We start from the raw sequence: 18,357 nt of genomic DNA on the forward strand, positions 1-18,357 counted from the left end.
TCTGACAATCGTACACTGTAAGTGTAAAGGGCCTAAAACTCCTTCTTGAAAATTTGCGGAAAATTAAAAATTTTCTTTTTAAAAGAACTTAAATGGCCTCATTCATAAAATCACTGGGGAATCAAGTTCAATGTTTAAAATAATAGCAGCGGAAGAAAATAAAGTTTTTGCCAACAACAACAATTTAAAAATTTTCCAACGACTGATAAAAATTGTTTGCGGAAAAAAATAACAACTGCTGCACTGAGGTCCTCGGGTGCCACTACTGCCGACTCAAGCTGGCTCACTGGTCCCCGCCCTCGGCCCTGGCCTCATCAGTACCTACAACAATCAAGTCTAGTGAGCCTAAAGACTCAGCATGCATATATCGCAGGTAACGAGTAAAAATCTGAATTTAAAATATGCATGAGTTAACATATCCTGTCCTGAGGCATACTGAAAATAATCTGTACTAAGCAATTATAATACGTGCATAACTGAACTGGAAATCACTGTAAAAATATTTGCTCCTTGGAGCCTGTACTGAAATATCTGGTAAAATTTTCTGTTGAGATTATGTTTTACGCCTGTGGCCACTGCACTAAGCTGAACTGATCGGTAACTGGCTACCGGGGAGGCTGAAACTGAACTGAGCTGGCCGGTCACTGGCGACCGGGTGGTACCATACTGAAATGATCGGTCACTGGCGACCGTATAAAATAACACTCCCACATAGTGAATGAACCACAAGCCATATCGCATAAATCTCAAAAATAATCATTTTCTATTTAATGCACGTAAAATAATTAACTGGCGTAATGAAAATTCCTGTAATTTTACCAACTGGATTGGATTGGATCGTTCCCAGGCTCGCTGCAACCTAACTGTGCCATGAAAATTATGCAATAGCTTAAACTTGACCAACTATGCAATTTACGTTCAAAAGATGCGACTATGATGCCTAATGACTTCGCATTTAATCATGACTCCGAGCCAACTTGAACCGACACTGAACCGACGTATAGTCATGATTAAAATACGCTGAAAAATCATAAAATAATGCTCCTAAAATGATAGGGTCGAAATCTAGATGAAATGGAGGCCAAAACACGAAACTCTCTTTCGAGAGTCAATTTGGCACATTGCACCGTAAATTCTCGTACGACCTCAAAAATGATCCAAATGACAAACGGTCAAAAACATGACCTTCCCAACTCAATGAGGCACTGTCCAGTCCAAGGCCATGGGCTAAAAGCCAACCAAGAACTCGAACGAGCCTCTGAACCGACACAGCAACTTCCTGTAATTTCTAGCAGCTGCGCAACTACAAGACTTGCGTTGGTTTCGAGACTAAAGGCCATTAGGGGCGTGAACCACCGACCAAAGACTCTTACCAAAATCCCAAGGAATGATTTGAACCATGGCTAAGGGCCCTAGGCCAGCCACAATCCGCATCACACCAAATCTCAACCGAAGGGTCCAACCGAGAGCAACGTGCATGCGTGTGTAGTGTTTATGCTATGATCGATGTCTCGTGTCATTCCAATGGCCATTTGATTGACCATGACATGATCTAGACATCTAGGAGAATGATATGAACCGTGGCTAAGGGCCATAGGCCAACCAAGATCCATACCAAGCAACCAAACCGAAACCAAAAGCTGTCCAACCGAAGTAGCCGAAGGGGTTAGGGGCTGTTGTGATGTTTTATTAAAAACCGATGAACCATGGACCAAGCCACCAAAAGGGCAACTTAGTCACGTCTTAGACTTGCTAGGGAAGTGATCCAACCATGGCTATAGGCCCTTGGGGCAGCCAAGATCAGATCCTTCCTCCATGACAAGAAACTGAATTTTTCGAACAACATTTCTGCACCTATGGGGAGGTTGCTGTCATTCTGAATTTCCGGCAAGCATGGGGCTGGTTTGAATGGACCAACATGGTCCTAATGCATCCTAATACATGTATACAAGCCGCCTTGGGAGTCTGGAGTCGATCCAATACCTGAAACTCACAAACCAAAGAAAACCGTGAAGCTTGCCAAGGAAAATCGCAAATTCTGCATGTGTTGTTTTCAAAAGTTTTGACATGGATCTCGATTTTGCTTGAATAAACATGATCATGTACTGAAAAATAAATGATAATATGACTTGATTGAGGTTTAGAAAGAATCTAGACATGCCTGGTTTCGTTTCGAAAGAAAACGAACGAAACGATGACGACGCGGCACGGAGGAGATGGAGCGCTTCTTGTCTACCTTTTTTGCTCTCGATTTTTCTTGCCTTCCCTCTAGCTAAGACTCACGATTTTTACCTCTGAAAAGGGGTCTTATTTTCGGTGGAGGTGGAGGGGGAGTGATGGTTATGAAGGTGAGGAGAAGGGTGCACAATATAGGATCATATCAAGACCAAGTCTTCCCAAATTTGAATTTTGAATTATGGTTTGATATCAAATGAGTTGGTGGATGTTTCTAGAGGTAGTGGCCGATTTTTGCTTGTTTTCTAGTCTAGGATATGTCCATTAATTAATTAAATTGTGCTCCCAAAAATCCTAGAATTATCCTACTAATTACATGCAAGGAATTGGTCAAAGTTGATGAGTTGGAAAATGAATCTTCTAGCACTAAGGGTGGCCGAAAAATGCATGATAAAATAAAGGGAAATGTTGATTATCTAGTCAACTAATAATCCTTGAAAGCCTTACTAATCCTTTAAATAATTTTAGTGAGCTAACCCCTTAATTAAATAACTTAAATGAGTTCATTTCTTAATCACCTCAAATAATTAAATTAAATCCTCAAACCTCCCTTTCTAACTTAAATGAACTTGGTTGCTAGCTAAATTAACTTCTAGAAATATTTCTCGAATCTTAAATTCTATCTCAAAACTCCAACTCCGGTCCGGCCTCACTGAAATAACTGAAATGCTAAAAATCAAACTACTGAACTGGAATAATAAAATAATTAACTTCAAACAAATGCATTTAAAATAATTATGCAATGAAGTCAATTAAATTTAAAAAAATCTAGAATTATGCATGGCTTATACGTCTACTGACTTACGGGTTCTACAATCCTTCCCCCCTTAAAATAAATTTCGTCCTCGAAATTAGCACTCACCGAATAACTCAGGGTATCGACTTCTCATCTCCGGCTCAGACTCCCACGTAGCTTCCTCCTATGAATGGTTGAGCCATTTGACTTTGACTCGCTTAACCAACTTGTTCCGAAGTTTCTTCTCCTGTCTGTCTAGGATCTGCACGGGTCTCTCCTCATAAGATAAGTTCGGAGTAAGCTGCAACGGCTCGAAATTCAGCACATGCGAAGGATTTGCCATATACTTCCTCAGCATGGAGACGTGAAAGACATTGTGTACTCCGGCCAGATTCGGCGGAAGAGCCACACGATACGCTAGCGTCCCAACTCTGTCGAGGATCTCAAACGGTCCAATGAATCTCGGACTGAGCTTCCCTTTCTTGCCAAATCTCATGACACCCTTCATAGGTGCCACTTTCACGAAGACATGATCGCCCACTGCAAACTCTAACTCTCTCCTCCGCTGATCGGCATAACTCTTCTGTCGACTCTGAGCAGTCCTCATCCTATCACGGATCTTGACTACTACATCTGCTGCCTGCTGAACAATCTCTGGACCCAACTCTGCTCTCTCTCCTACTTCATCCCAATGAACAGGAGATCTACACTTGCGGCCATACAGTGCTTCATACGGAGCCATACCTATAGACGACTGGAAACTGTTGTTATAGGTGAACTCTACCAATGGTAAGTTCGACTCCCAACTCCCAGAGAAATCAATGACGCAAGCACGGAGAAGATCCTCTAAGATCTGAATAACTCGCTCCGACTGTCCATCTGTCTGCGGATGGAAAGCTGTGCTAAACAGCAACTTCGTACCCAAAGTCGAATGCAAACTCTTCCAAAACGAGGAAGTGAATCTGGGATCTCTGTCGGATACGATAGAAACTGGAATACCGTGGAGTCGGACTATCTCTCGGATATACAGCTCTGCATACTGAACCATGGTGAAAGTCGTCTTAATAGGCAAGAAGTGCGCTGATTTGGTAAGACGATCTACAATCACCCAGATAGCATTCGATCCTCTGGCTGACCTCGGCAATCCGGTCACAAAGTCCATGGTAATGTTCTCCCACTTCCACTCGGGAATAGGAAGAGGCTTGAGCAAACCTGCTGGTCTCTGGTGCTCGGCCTTCACTAACTGGCAAGTCAGGCACTCGGATACAAAACGCCTGATGTCCTTCTTCATTCCTGGCCACCAATACAATAGCTGCAGATCTTTGTACATCTTCGTACTCCCAGGGTGAATGGAGTACGGGGACGTATGGGCCTCTGATAAGATGTCTGCTCGGATAGAATCACTGCTAGGAGCCCATATCCTATCTCGGTATCTCACAATACCGTCGCTGACTGGATACAAAACACTGCCCTTGGCTTCATCTCTCTTCTTCCACTGTGCCAACTGCTCATCTGCTGCCTGACCGCTGCGAATACGGTCAATAAGAGAGGACTGGATAGTCAAGGTAGATAAACGAGGAACTCTACCTCGAGGGTAAGTCTCAAGATCAAACCTCTGCATCTCAATCTGAAGAGGTTTCTGCATCGTCAAATGAGCCATCACTGCGACTTTCCTGCTCAAAGCATCCGCAACTACATTAGCTTTACCCGGGTGGTAGCTAATGTCACAATCGTAGTCTTTCACAAGCTCCAACCAACGCCTCTGACGCATGTTCAGCTCCTTCTGCGTAAAGAAATACTTGAGGCTTTTGTGGTCGGTAAAGATCTGACACTTCTCTCCATACAGATAGTGCCTCCAAATCTTCAAAGCAAAAACTACGGCCGCTAACTCCAGATCATGGGTAGGGTAATTCTTCTCATGGATTTTCAGCTGTCGAGAAGCATACGCTATCACTCTCCCATGCTGCATCAAAACTGCACCTAAACCAAGCTTCGAAGCATAGGTATAAAGGACAAACTCGCCGGGCCCTGATGGCATGGCCAAAACTGGTGCTGAAATAAGAGCTTGCTTCAAAGTATCGAAGCTCTTCTGACACTCCTCACTCCACACAAACTTCACATTTTTCTTTGTCAGTGCTGTGAGTGGAACGGCGATAGAGGAGAATCCCTAGATGAATTTTCTGTAATATCCTGCTAGCCCAAGGAAACTGCGGATCTCGGATGCATTCTGAGGCACAACTCAATCTCTGACTGCTACAACTTTGCGGGGTCTACCTCAATACCACTGCTAGAAACAATGTGGCCCAAGAACGCCACCTTCTCTAACCAGAATTCGCACTTACTGAACTTTGTGAATAATTTGTGCTTCTGCAATGTCTGCAACACTGTGGTCAGATGCCTGCTGTGCTCCTCCCGATTCTTGGAGTAGACGAGAATGTCATCTATGAACACTATCACAAACTGGTCGAGGTACGGCTGAAATACGCGATTTATGAGATCCATGAAGATCGCTAGCGCATTCGTCAGACCGAACGGCATCACAAGGAACTCGTAGTGACCATAACGAGTTCTGAAAGCTGTCTTCGAAACATCAGCACCTCTCACCCTCAACTGGTGATAACCAGAACGCAGATCTATCTTGGAGAAAATCGAAGCTCCCTGCAACTGGTCAAACAGATCCTCAATCCTCGGCAGTGGGTATTTATTCTTCACTGTAACCCTGTTCAACTCCCGGTAGTCAATGCAAAGCCTCATCGTGCCATCCTTCTTTTTCACGAATAAGACTGGCGCGCCCCATGGAGAAAAGCTCGGGCGAATAAACTCCTTGTCGAGAAGTTCCTGGATCTGCTTCTTAAGCTCTGCCATCTCTGTCGGTGCTAGTCGGTACGGCGCTTTGGATATCGGAGCCGTACCTGGCATAAGCTCAATGGAAAACTCCACCTCTCTCTCGGGTGGCATACCAGAGACGTCTTCGGGAAAAACGTCTAAGAAATCTTTGACAATCGGAACATCTGAGGCTGACTGGCTGGGTTCCTCGGGGACAGATAAAAAGGTTGCTAGAAATGCCCGACACCCTCTATGCATGAGCTTCCTAGCCTGAACATAAGGAATAATGCGCGGTAAAGAAAAGTACCTGTCCGGCTCAAATAAGAACTGCTCCATTCCAGGCGGTCGGACAAGAACGGATCTCCGCTGGAAGTCTATCAACACTCTGTTCCTCAATAGCCAGTCCATCCCTAGGATGATGTCAAATTCCGGCATCGGTAGCACAATCAGATCCGCATAAACAAGATTACCGTGCAGCTCAAGGTCTATATCTCGGATAACATTGGTAGCTGCCATCTCCTCGCCTGACGGCAACACTACTGAAAAGGCTGTATCTAGCCCAATGGTCTGGATCTTGAGAAAGTTTGCAAAGATCTCCGAAATAAACGAGTGAGTGGCCCCTGAATCTATCAAGGCCTTGGTAGCGGAACCAGATATAAAAATTCTCCCTGAAAGAGCGGAGTTCTAAGTTGAATCCCACTACAAGATCTAAACTTATAGACGTGCAAAGGTCTATGTTCCTCTAGCTTAATTTCCCCGAAATAAATCTGAGTAGAGCATGCAATCCTATAACAGTTCTAAGTTCAAAATCTAAATCCCGATTCCCAAAACACGGAAATTCAAATAATAACTTAAAGTTTAAAGGTACCTGTCAACAACATAGTCTCCGGGTTGGTTTCCGCGGCATGGAGAGCAAAAACTCTGCCTTGGGTAGGCAGATTCCTCTGAGGACACTGCAGCAACATGTGGTCTGGACTGCCACACTTAAAACACTTTCCTGAGCCAGCCATACATGCTCCAGGATGGCGACGTGAGCACCTGGGACAAACTGGGTGCTCCTGAGTCCTCGGGGCTGGGCGTCCCCGCTGCTGCTGCTGCTGCTGCTGCTGGCCTCGGTTCCTGGGCGGTCCATGAAAAGGCCTCTTATTCTGCTGCTGATGCTGATGAGGAGGAGGGCGGTGCGGTGCCTGGACTGGGCGCTTGCCCTGGCGATCCCTCTCGATATCCCGCAGATCCTGCTCTGCGGCTAAGGCCTTGGAGACGGCAACCTCATAAGTAGCAGGGTCAGATACCCTAACATCCCGGCGCAAGATCGGCCGTAAACCCACCAGGAAGTGCATCAGCTTGGCTCTGGCATCATTCGCTATCAGGGGCACAAAGTGACAGCCCCTCTCGAACTTACGGATAAACTCCGTAACCGACATATCCCCCTGTCTCAGGCTCATGAACTCGGTGGTCAGCCTGGTGCGAACCTCCTCAGCAAAATACTTGGAGTAGAAAACCTCCGTAAAGCAGGTCCAAGAAAGTGTAGCCAATGTCAGGGCTACCGAAGCTCCTTCCCACCATAAGCGGGCGTCTCCAGTGAACAAGTAGGTGGCACATCGGACTCGGTCTGCGTCCCCAGCTCCATAAAATCGAAGATAACCTCGAGGGATTTGATCCATCCCTCGGCAACCATGGGGTCAGATGCCCCAGAGAACTCCTTCGGGCGCATCTTCATGAATCGCTCATACACAGCCTCGGGCCCTGTCGGCCTGGCTGCGGCTGCGGCTACGGCTGCGGCATTGCCCCCCGCAAACTGTGCGAAGAACTGTGCCATCCCAGCTAACATCTGGGCACTCATGTCCGGTGGGGGCGGTGGAGGAGGTGGTAGGTCTCCCTCTGGTCTACGCTCCTCCCTGTCTTCTTGGCGAGGCTCCTCCTCTCTGTTGCGCTTTAAAATGCGTCTAGGGGGCATGCTGTTCCAACATAACCCATACGTAACTAACATGCATAATTCCATAATTTATTTTAAATGAACTCTGAAATACTGAAAATCTGGAAGCATGCTGACAAACTAATTCATGCTTTAACTAAAATGCTGAACAAAATGCTGAACTGAAAAACTTAAAGACCAAAGGCGTGGCTTCGTGAGCTTCTCGCGGTCAGTAGTAGTGAAACCCTATACAGAACCACCGCTCTGATACCAACTGTGAAGAGCCTAAAACTCCTTTCTTGAAAATTTGCGGAAAATTAAAAATTTTCTTTTTTTTTAAAGAACTTAAATGGCCTCATTCATAAAATCACTGGGGAATCAAGTTCAATGTTTAAAATAATAGCAGCGGAAGAAAATAAAGTTTTTGCCAACAACAACAATTTAAAAATTTTCCAACGACCGATAAAAATTGTTTGCGGAATAAAATAACAACTGCTGCACTGAGGTCCTCGGGTGCCACTACTGCCGACCCAAGCTGGCTCACTGGTCCCCGCCCTCGGCCCTGGCCTCATCAGTACCTACAACAATCAAGTCTAGTGAGCCTAAAGACTCAGCATGCATATATCGCAGGTAACGAGTAAAAATCTGAATTTAAAATATGCATGAGTTAACATATCCTGTCCTGAGACATACTGAAAATAATCTGTACTAAGCAATTATAATACGTGCATGAACTGGAAATCACTGTAAAAATATTTGCCCCTTGGAGCCTGTACTGAAATATCTGGTAAAATTTTTTGTTGAGATTATGTTTTACGCCTGTGGCCACTGCACTAAGCTGAACTGATCGGTAACTGGCTACCGGGGAGGCTGAAACTGAACTGAGCTGGCCGGTCACTGGCGACCGGGTGGTACCATACTGAAATGATCGGTCACTGGCGACCGTATAAAATAACACTCCCACATAGTGAATGAACCACAAGCCATATCGCATAAATCTCAAAAATAATCATTTTCTATTTAATGCACGTAAAATAATTAACTGGCGTAATGAAAATTCCTGTAATTTTACCAACTGGATTGGATTGGATCGTTCCCAGGCTCGCTGCAACCTAACTGTGCCATGAAAATTATGCAATAGCTTAAACTTGACCAACTATGCAATTTACGTTCAAAAGATGCGACTATGACGCCTAATGACTTCGCATTTAATCATGACTCCGAGCCAACTTGAACCGACACTGAACCGACGTATAGTCATGATTAAAATACGCTGAAAAATCATAAAATAATGCTCCTAAAATGATAGGGTCGAAATCTAGATGAAATGGAGGCCAAAACACGAAACTCTCTTTCGAGAGTCAATTTGGCACATTGCACCGTAAATTCTCGTACGACCTCAAAAATGATCCAAATGACAAACGGTCAAAAACATGACCTTCCCAACTCAATGAGGCACTGTCCAGTCCAAGGCCATGGGCTAAAAGCCAACCAAGAACTCGAACGAGCCTCTGAACCGACACAGCAACTTCCTGTAATTTCTAGCAGCTGCGCAACTACAAGACTTGCGTTGGTTTCGAGACTAAAGGCCATTAGGGGCGTGAACCACCGACCAGAGACTCTTACCAAAATCCCAAGGAATGATTTGAACCATGGCTAAGGGCCCTAGGCCAGCCACAATCCGCATCACACCAAATCTCAACCGAAGGGTCCAACCGAGAGCAACGTGCATGCGTGTGTAGTGTTTATGCTATGATCGATGTCTCGTGTCATTCCAATGGCCATTTGATTGACCATGGCATGATCTAGACATCTAGGAGAATGATATGAACCGTGGCTAAGGGCCATAGGCCAACCAAGATCCATACCAAGCAACCAAACCGAAACCAAAAGCTGTCCAACCGAAGTAGCCGAAGGGGTATAGGGGCTGTTGTGATGTTTTTATTAAAAACCGATGAACCATGGACCAAGCCACCAAAAGGGCAACTTAGTCACGTCTTAGACTTGCTAGGGAAGTGATCCAACCATGGCTATAGGCCCTTGGGGCAGCCAAGATCAGATCCTTCCTCCATGACAAGAAACTGAATTTTTCGAACAACATTTCTGCACCTATGGGGAGGTTGCTGTCATTCTGAATTTCCGGCAAGCATGGGGCTGGTTTGAATGGACCAACATGGTCCTAATGCATCCTAATACATGTATACAAGCCGCCTTGGGAGTCTGGAGTCGATCCAATACCTGAAACTCACAAACCAAAAGAAACCGTGAAGCTTGCCAAGGAAAATCGCAAATTCTGCATGTGTTGTTTTCAAAAGTTTTGACATGGATCTCGATTTTTGCTTGAATAAACATGATCATGTACTGAAAAATAAATGATAATATGACTTGATTGAGGTTTAGAAAGAATCTAGACATGCCTGGTTTCGTTTCGAAAGAAAACGAACGAAACGATGACGACGCGGCACGGAGGAGATGGAGCGCTTCTTGTCTACCTTTTTTGCTCTCGATTTTTCTTGCCTTCCCTCTAGCTAAGACTCACGATTTTTACCTCTGAAAAGGGGTCTTATTTTCGGTGGAGGTGGAGGGGGAGTGATGGTTATGAAGGTGAGGAGAAGGGTGCACAATAATAGGATCATATCAAGACCAAGTCTTCCCAAATTTGAATTTTGAATTATGGTTTGATATCAAATGAGTTGGTGGATGTTTCTAGAGGTAGTGGCCGATTTTTGCTTGTTTTCTAGTCTAGGATATGTCCATTAATTAATTAAATTGTGCTCCCAAAAATCCTAGAATTATCCTACTAATTACATGCAAGGAATTGGTCAAAGTTGATGAGTTGGAAAATGAATCTTCTAGCACTAAGGGTGGCCGAAAAATGCATGATAAAATAAAGGGAAATGTTGATTATCTAGTCAACTAATAATCCTTGAAAGCCTTACTAATCCTTTAAATAATTTTAGTGAGCTAACCCCTTAATTAAATAACTTAAATGAGTTCATTTCTTAATCACCTCAAATAATTAAATTAAATCCTCAAACCTCCCTTTCTAACTTAAATGAACTTGGTTGCTAGCTAAATTAACTTCTAGAAATATTTCTCGAATCTTAAATTCTATCTCAAAACTCCAACTCCGGTCCGGCCTCACTGAAATAACTGAAATGCTAAAAATCAAACTACTGAACTGGAATAATAAAATAATTAACTTCAAACAAATGCATTTAAAATAATTATGCAATGAAGTCAATTAAATTTAAAAAATCTAGAATTATGCATGGCTTATACGTCTACTGACTTACGGGTTCTACAATCCTTCCCCCCTTAAAATAAATTTCGTCCTCGAAATTAGCACTCACCGAATAACTCAGGGTATCGACTTCTCATCTCCGGCTCAGACTCCCACGTAGCTTCCTCCTATGAATGGTTGAGCCATTTGACTTTGACTCGCTTAACCAACTTGTTCCGAAGTTTCTTCTCCTGTCTGTCTAGGATCTGCACGGGTCTCTCCTCATAAGATAAGTTCGGAGTAAGCTGCAACGGCTCGAAATTCAGCACATGCGAAGGATTTGCCATATACTTCCTCAGCATGGAGACGTGAAAGACATTGTGTACTCCGGCCAGATTCGGCGGAAGAGCCACACGATACGCTAGCGTCCCAACTCTGTCGAGGATCTCAAACGGTCCAATGAATCTCGGACTGAGCTTCCCTTTCTTGCCAAATCTCATGACACCCTTCATAGGTGCCACTTTCACGAAGACATGATCGCCCACTGCAAACTCTAACTCTCTCCTCCGCTGATCGGCATAACTCTTCTGTCGACTCTGAGCAGTCCTCATCCTATCACGGATCTTGACTACTACATCTGCTGCCTGCTGAACAATCTCTGGACCCAACTCTGCTCTCTCTCCTACTTCATCCCAATGAACAGGAGATCTACACTTGCGGCCATACAGTGCTTCATACGGAGCCATACCTATAGACGACTGGAAACTGTTGTTATAGGTGAACTCTACCAATGGTAAGTTCGACTCCCAACTCCCAGAGAAATCAATGACGCAAGCACGGAGAAGATCCTCTAAGATCTGAATAACTCGCTCCGACTGTCCATCTGTCTGCGGATGGAAAGCTGTGCTAAACAGCAACTTCGTACCCAAAGTCGAATGCAAACTCTTCCAAAACGAGGAAGTGAATCTGGGATCTCTGTCGGATACGATAGAAACTGGAATACCGTGGAGTCGGACTATCTCTCGGATATACAGCTCTGCATACTGAACCATGGTGAAAGTCGTCTTAATAGGCAAGAAGTGCGCTGATTTGGTAAGACGATCTACAATCACCCAGATAGCATTCGATCCTCTGGCTGACCTCGGCAATCCGGTCACAAAGTCCATGGTAATGTTCTCCCACTTCCACTCGGGAATAGGAAGAGGCTTGAGCAAACCTGCTGGTCTCTGGTGCTCGGCCTTCACTAACTGGCAAGTCAGGCACTCGGATACAAAACGCCTGATGTCCTTCTTCATTCCTGGCCACCAATACAATAGCTGCAGATCTTTGTACATCTTCGTACTCCCAGGGTGAATGGAGTACGGGGACGTATGGGCCTCTGATAAGATGTCTGCTCGGATAGAATCACTGCTAGGAGCCCATATCCTATCTCGGTATCTCACAATACCGTCGCTGACTGGATACAAAACACTGCCCTTGGCTTCATCTCTCTTCTTCCACTGTGCCAACTGCTCATCTGCTGCCTGACCGCTGCGAATACGGTCAATAAGAGAGGACTGGATAGTCAAGGTAGATAAACGAGGAACTCTACCTCGAGGGTAAGTCTCAAGATCAAACCTCTGCATCTCAATCTGAAGAGGTTTCTGCATCGTCAAATGAGCCATCACTGCGACTTTCCTGCTCAAAGCATCCGCAACTACATTAGCTTTACCCGGGTGGTAGCTAATGTCACAATCGTAGTCTTTCACAAGCTCCAACCAACGCCTCTGACGCATGTTCAGCTCCTTCTGCGTAAAGAAATACTTGAGGCTTTTGTGGTCGGTAAAGATCTGACACTTCTCTCCATACAGATAGTGCCTCCAAATCTTCAAAGCAAAAACTACGGCCGCTAACTCCAGATCATGGGTAGGGTAATTCTTCTCATGGATTTTCAGCTGTCGAGAAGCATACGCTATCACTCTCCCATGCTGCATCAAAACTGCACCTAAACCAAGCTTCGAAGCATAGGTATAAAGGACAAACTCGCCGGGCCCTGATGGCATGGCCAAAACTGGTGCTGAAATAAGAGCTTGCTTCAAAGTATCGAAGCTCTTCTGACACTCCTCACTCCACACAAACTTCACATTTTTCTTTGTCAGTGCTGTGAGTGGAACGGCGATAGAGGAGAATCCCTAGATGAATTTTCTGTAATATCCTGCTAGCCCAAGGAAACTGCGGATCTCGGATGCATTCTGAGGCACAACTCAATCTCTGACTGCTACAACTTTTGCGGGGTCTACCTCAATACCACTGCTAGAAACAATGTGGCCCAAGAACGCCACCTTCTCTAACCAGAATTCGCACTTACTGAACTTTGTGAATAATTTGTGCTTCTGCAATGTCTGCAACACTGTGGTCAGATGCCTGCTGTGCTCCTCCCGATTCTTGGAGTAGACGAGAATGTCATCTATGAACACTATCACAAACTGGTCGAGGTACGGCTGAAATACGCGATTCATGAGATCCATGAAGATCGCTAGCGCATTCGTCAGACCGAACGGCATCACAAGGAACTCGTAGTGACCATAACGAGTTCTGAAAGCTGTCTTCGAAACATCAGCACCTCTCACCCTCAACTGGTGATAACCAGAACGCAGATCTATCTTGGAGAAAATCGAAGCTCCCTGCAACTGGTCAAACAGATCCTCAATCCTCGGCAGTGGGTATTTATTCTTCACTGTAACCCTGTTCAACTCCCGGTAGTCAATGCAAAGCCTCATCGTGCCATCCTTCTTTTTCACGAATAAGACTGGCGCGCCCCATGGAGAAAAGCTCGGGCGAATAAACTCCTTGTCGAGAAGTTCCTGGATCTGCTTCTTAAGCTCTGCCATCTCTGTCGGTGCTAGTCGGTACGGCGCTTTGGATATCGGAGCCGTACCTGGCATAAGCTCAATGGAAAACTCCACCTCTCTCTCGGGTGGCATACCAGAGACGTCTTCGGGAAAAACGTCTAAGAAATCTTTGACAATCGGAACATCTGAGGCTGACTGGCTGGGTTCCTCGGGGACAGATAAAAAGGTTGCTAGAAATGCCCGACACCCTCTATGCATGAGCTTCCTAGCCTGAACATAAGGAATAATGCGCGGTAAAGAAAAGTACCTGTCCGGCTCAAATAAGAACTGCTCCATTCCAGGCGGTCGGACAAGAACGGATCTCCGCTGGAAGTCTATCAACACTCTGTTCCTCAATAGCCAGTCCATCCCTAGGATGATGTCAAATTCCGGCATCGGTAGCACAATCAGATCCGCATAAACAAGATTACCGTGCAGCTCAAGGTCTATATCTCGGATAACATTGGTAGCTGCCATCTCCTCGCCTGACGGCAACACTACTGAAAAGGCTGTATCTAGCCCAATGGTCTGGATCTTGAGAAAGTTTGCAAAGATCTCCGAAATAAACGAGTGAGTGGCCCCTGAATCTATCAAGGCCTTGGTAGCGGAACCAGATATAAAAATTCTCCCTGAAAGAGCGGAGTTCTAAGTTGAATCCCACTACAAGATCTAAACTTATAGACGTGCAAAGGTCTATGTTCCTCTAGCTTAATTTCCCCGAAATAAATCTGAGTAGAGCATGCAATCCTATAACAGTTCTAAGTTCAAAATCTAAATCCCGATTCCCAAAACACGGAAATTCAAATAATAACTTAAAGTTTAAAGGTACCTGTCAACAACATAGTCTCCGGGTTGGTTTCCGCGGCATGGAGAGCAAAAACTCTGCCTTGGGTAGGCAGATTCCTCTGAGGACACTGCAGCAACATGTGGTCTGGACTGCCACACTTAAAACACTTTCCTGAGCCAGCCATACATGCTCCAGGATGGCGACGTGAGCACCTGGGACAAACTGGGTGCTCCTGAGTCCTCGGGGCTGGGCGTCCCCGCTGCTGCTGCTGCTGCTGCTGGCCTCGGTTCCTGGGCGGTCCATGAAAAGGCCTCTTATTCTGCTGCTGATGCTGATGAGGAGGAGGGCGGTGCGGTGCCTGGACTGGGCGCTTGCCCTGGCGATCCCTCTCGATATCCCGCAGATCCTGCTCTGCGGCTAAGGCCTTGGAGACGGCAACCTCATAAGTAGCAGGGTCAGATACCCTAACATCCCGGCGCAAGATCGGCCGTAAACCCACCAGGAAGTGCATCAGCTTGGCTCTGGCATCATTCGCTATCAGGGGCACAAAGTGACAGCCCCTCTCGAACTTACGGATAAACTCCGTAACCGACATATCCCCCTGTCTCAGGCTCATGAACTCGGTGGTCAGCCTGGTGCGAACCTCCTCAGCAAAATACTTGGAGTAGAAAACCTCCGTAAAGCAGGTCCAAGAAAGTGTAGCCAATGTCAGGGCTACCGAAGCTCCTTCCCACCATAAGCGGGCGTCTCCAGTGAACAAGTAGGTGGCACATCGGACTCGGTCTGCGTCCCCAGCTCCATAAAATCGAAGATAACCTCGAGGGATTTGATCCATCCCTCGGCAACCATGGGGTCAGATGCCCCAGAGAACTCCTTCGGGCGCATCTTCATGAATCGCTCATACACAGCCTCGGGCCCTGTCGGCCTGGCTGCGGCTGCGGCTACGGCTGCGGCATTGCCCCCCGCAAACTGTGCGAAGAACTGTGCCATCCCAGCTAACATCTGGGCACTCATGTCCGGTGGGGGCGGTGGAGGAGGTGGTAGGTCTCCCTCTGGTCTACGCTCCTCCCTGTCTTCTTGGCGAGGCTCCTCCTCTCTGTTGCGCTTTAAAATGCGTCTAGGGGGCATGCTGTTCCAACATAACCCATACGTAACTAACATGCATAATTCCATAATTTATTTTAAATGAACTCTGAAATACTGAAAATCTGGAAGCATGCTGACAAACTAATTCATGCTTTAACTAAAATGCTGAACAAAATGCTGAACTGAAAAACTTAAAGACCAAAGGCGTGGCTTCGTGAGCTTCTCGCGGTCAGTAGTAGTGAAACCCTATACAGAACCACCGCTCTGATACCAACTGTGAAGAGCCTAAAACTCCTTTCTTGAAAATTTGCGGAAAATTAAAAATTTTCTTTTTTTTTTAAAGAACTTAAATGGCCTCATTCATAAAATCACTGGGGAATCAAGTTCAATGTTTAAAATAATAGCAGCGGAAGAAAATAAAGTTTTTGCCAACAACAACAATTTAAAAATTTTCCAACGACCGATAAAAATTGTTTGCGGAATAAAATAACAACTGCTGCACTGAGGTCCTCGGGTGCCACTACTGCCGACCCAAGCTGGCTCACTGGTCCCCGCCCTCGGCCCTGGCCTCATCAGTACCTACAACAATCAAGTCTAGTGAGCCTAAAGACTCAGCATGCATATATCGCAGGTAACGAGTAAAAATCTGAATTTAAAATATGCATGAGTTAACATATCCTGTCCTGAGACATACTGAAAATAATCTGTACTAAGCAATTATAATACGTGCATGAACTGGAAATCACTGTAAAAATATTTGCCCCTTGGAGCCTGTACTGAAATATCTGGTAAAATTTTTTGTTGAGATTATGTTTTACGCCTGTGGCCACTGCACTAAGCTGAACTGATCGGTAACTGGCTACCGGGGAGGCTGAAACTGAACTGAGCTGGCCGGTCACTGGCGACCGGGTGGTACCATACTGAAATGATCGGTCACTGGCGACCGTATAAAATAACACTCCCACATAGTGAATGAACCACAAGCCATATCGCATAAATCTCAAAAATAATCATTTTCTATTTAATGCACGTAAAATAATTAACTGGCGTAATGAAAATTCCTGTAATTTTACCAACTGGATTGGATTGGATCGTTCCCAGGCTCGCTGCAACCTAACTGTGCCATGAAAATTATGCAATAGCTTAAACTTGACCAACTATGCAATTTACGTTCAAAAGATGCGACTATGACGCCTAATGACTTCGCATTTAATCATGACTCCGAGCCAACTTGAACCGACACTGAACCGACGTATAGTCATGATTAAAATACGCTGAAAAATCATAAAATAATGCTCCTAAAATGATAGGGTCGAAATCTAGATGAAATGGAGGCCAAAACACGAAACTCTCTTTCGAGAGTCAATTTGGCACATTGCACCGTAAATTCTCGTACGACCTCAAAAATGATCCAAATGACGAACGGTCAAAAACATGACCTTCCCAACTCAATGAGGCACTGTCCAGTCCAAGGCCATGGGCTAAAAGCCAAACAAGAACTCGAACGAGCCTCTGAACCAACACAGCAACTTGCTGTAATTTCCAGCAGCTGCGCAACTACAAGACTTGCGTTGGTTTCGAGACTAAAGGCCATTAGGGGTGTGAACCACCTACCAGAGACTCTTACCAACATCCCAAGGAATGATTTGAACCATGGCTAAGGGCCCTAGGCCAGCCACAATCCGCATCACACCAAATCTCAACCGAAGGGTCCAACCGAGAGCAACGTGCATGCGTGTGTAGTGTTTATGCTATGATCGATGTCTCGTGTCATTCCAATGGCCATTTGATTGACCATGGCACGATCTAGACATCTAGGAGCATGATATGAACCGTGGTTAAGGGCCATAGGCCAACCAAGATCCATACCAAGCAACCAAACCGAAACCAAAAGCTGTCCAACCGAAGTAGCCGAAGGGGTATAGGGGCTGTTGTGATGTTTTTATTAAAAACCGATGAACCATGGACCAAGCCACCAAAAGGGCAACTTAGTCACGTCTTAGAATTGCTAGCGAAGTGATCCAACCATGGCTATAGGCCCTTGGGGCAGCCAAGATCAGATCCTTCCTCCATGACAAGAAACTGAATTTTTCGAACAACATTTCTGCACCTATGGGGAGGTTGCTGTCATTCTGAATTTCCAGCAAGCATGGGGCTGGTTTGAATGGACCAACATGGTCCTAATGCATTCTACTACATGTATACAAGCCGCCTTGGGAGCCTGGAGTCGATCCAATACCTGAAACTCACAAACCAAAAGAAACCGTGAAGCTTGCCAAGGAAAATCGCAAATTCTGCATGTGTTGTTTTCAAAAGTTTTGACATGGATCTCGATTTTTGCTTGAATAAACATGATCATGTACTGAAAAATAAATGATAATATGACTTGGTTGAGGTTTAGAAAGAATCTAGACATGCCTGGTTTCGTTTCGAAAGAAAACGAACGAAACGACGACGACGCGGCACGGAGGAGATGGAGCGCTTCTTGTCTACCTTTCTTGCTCTCGATTTTTCTTGTCTTCCCTCTAGCTAAGACTCACGATTTTTACCTCTGAAAAGGGGTCTTATTTTCGGTGGAGGTGGAGGGGGAGTGATGGTTATGAAGGTGAGGAGAAGGGTGCACAATAATAGGATCATATCAAGACCAAGTCTTCCCAAATTTGAATTTTGAATTATGGT

The sequence above is a fragment of the Primulina tabacum genome, chromosome 7 (genome assembly GCF_025594145.1).
Source record: "Primulina tabacum isolate GXHZ01 chromosome 7, ASM2559414v2, whole genome shotgun sequence".
NCBI classification, from domain to species: Eukaryota; Viridiplantae; Streptophyta; class Magnoliopsida; order Lamiales; family Gesneriaceae; genus Primulina; species Primulina tabacum.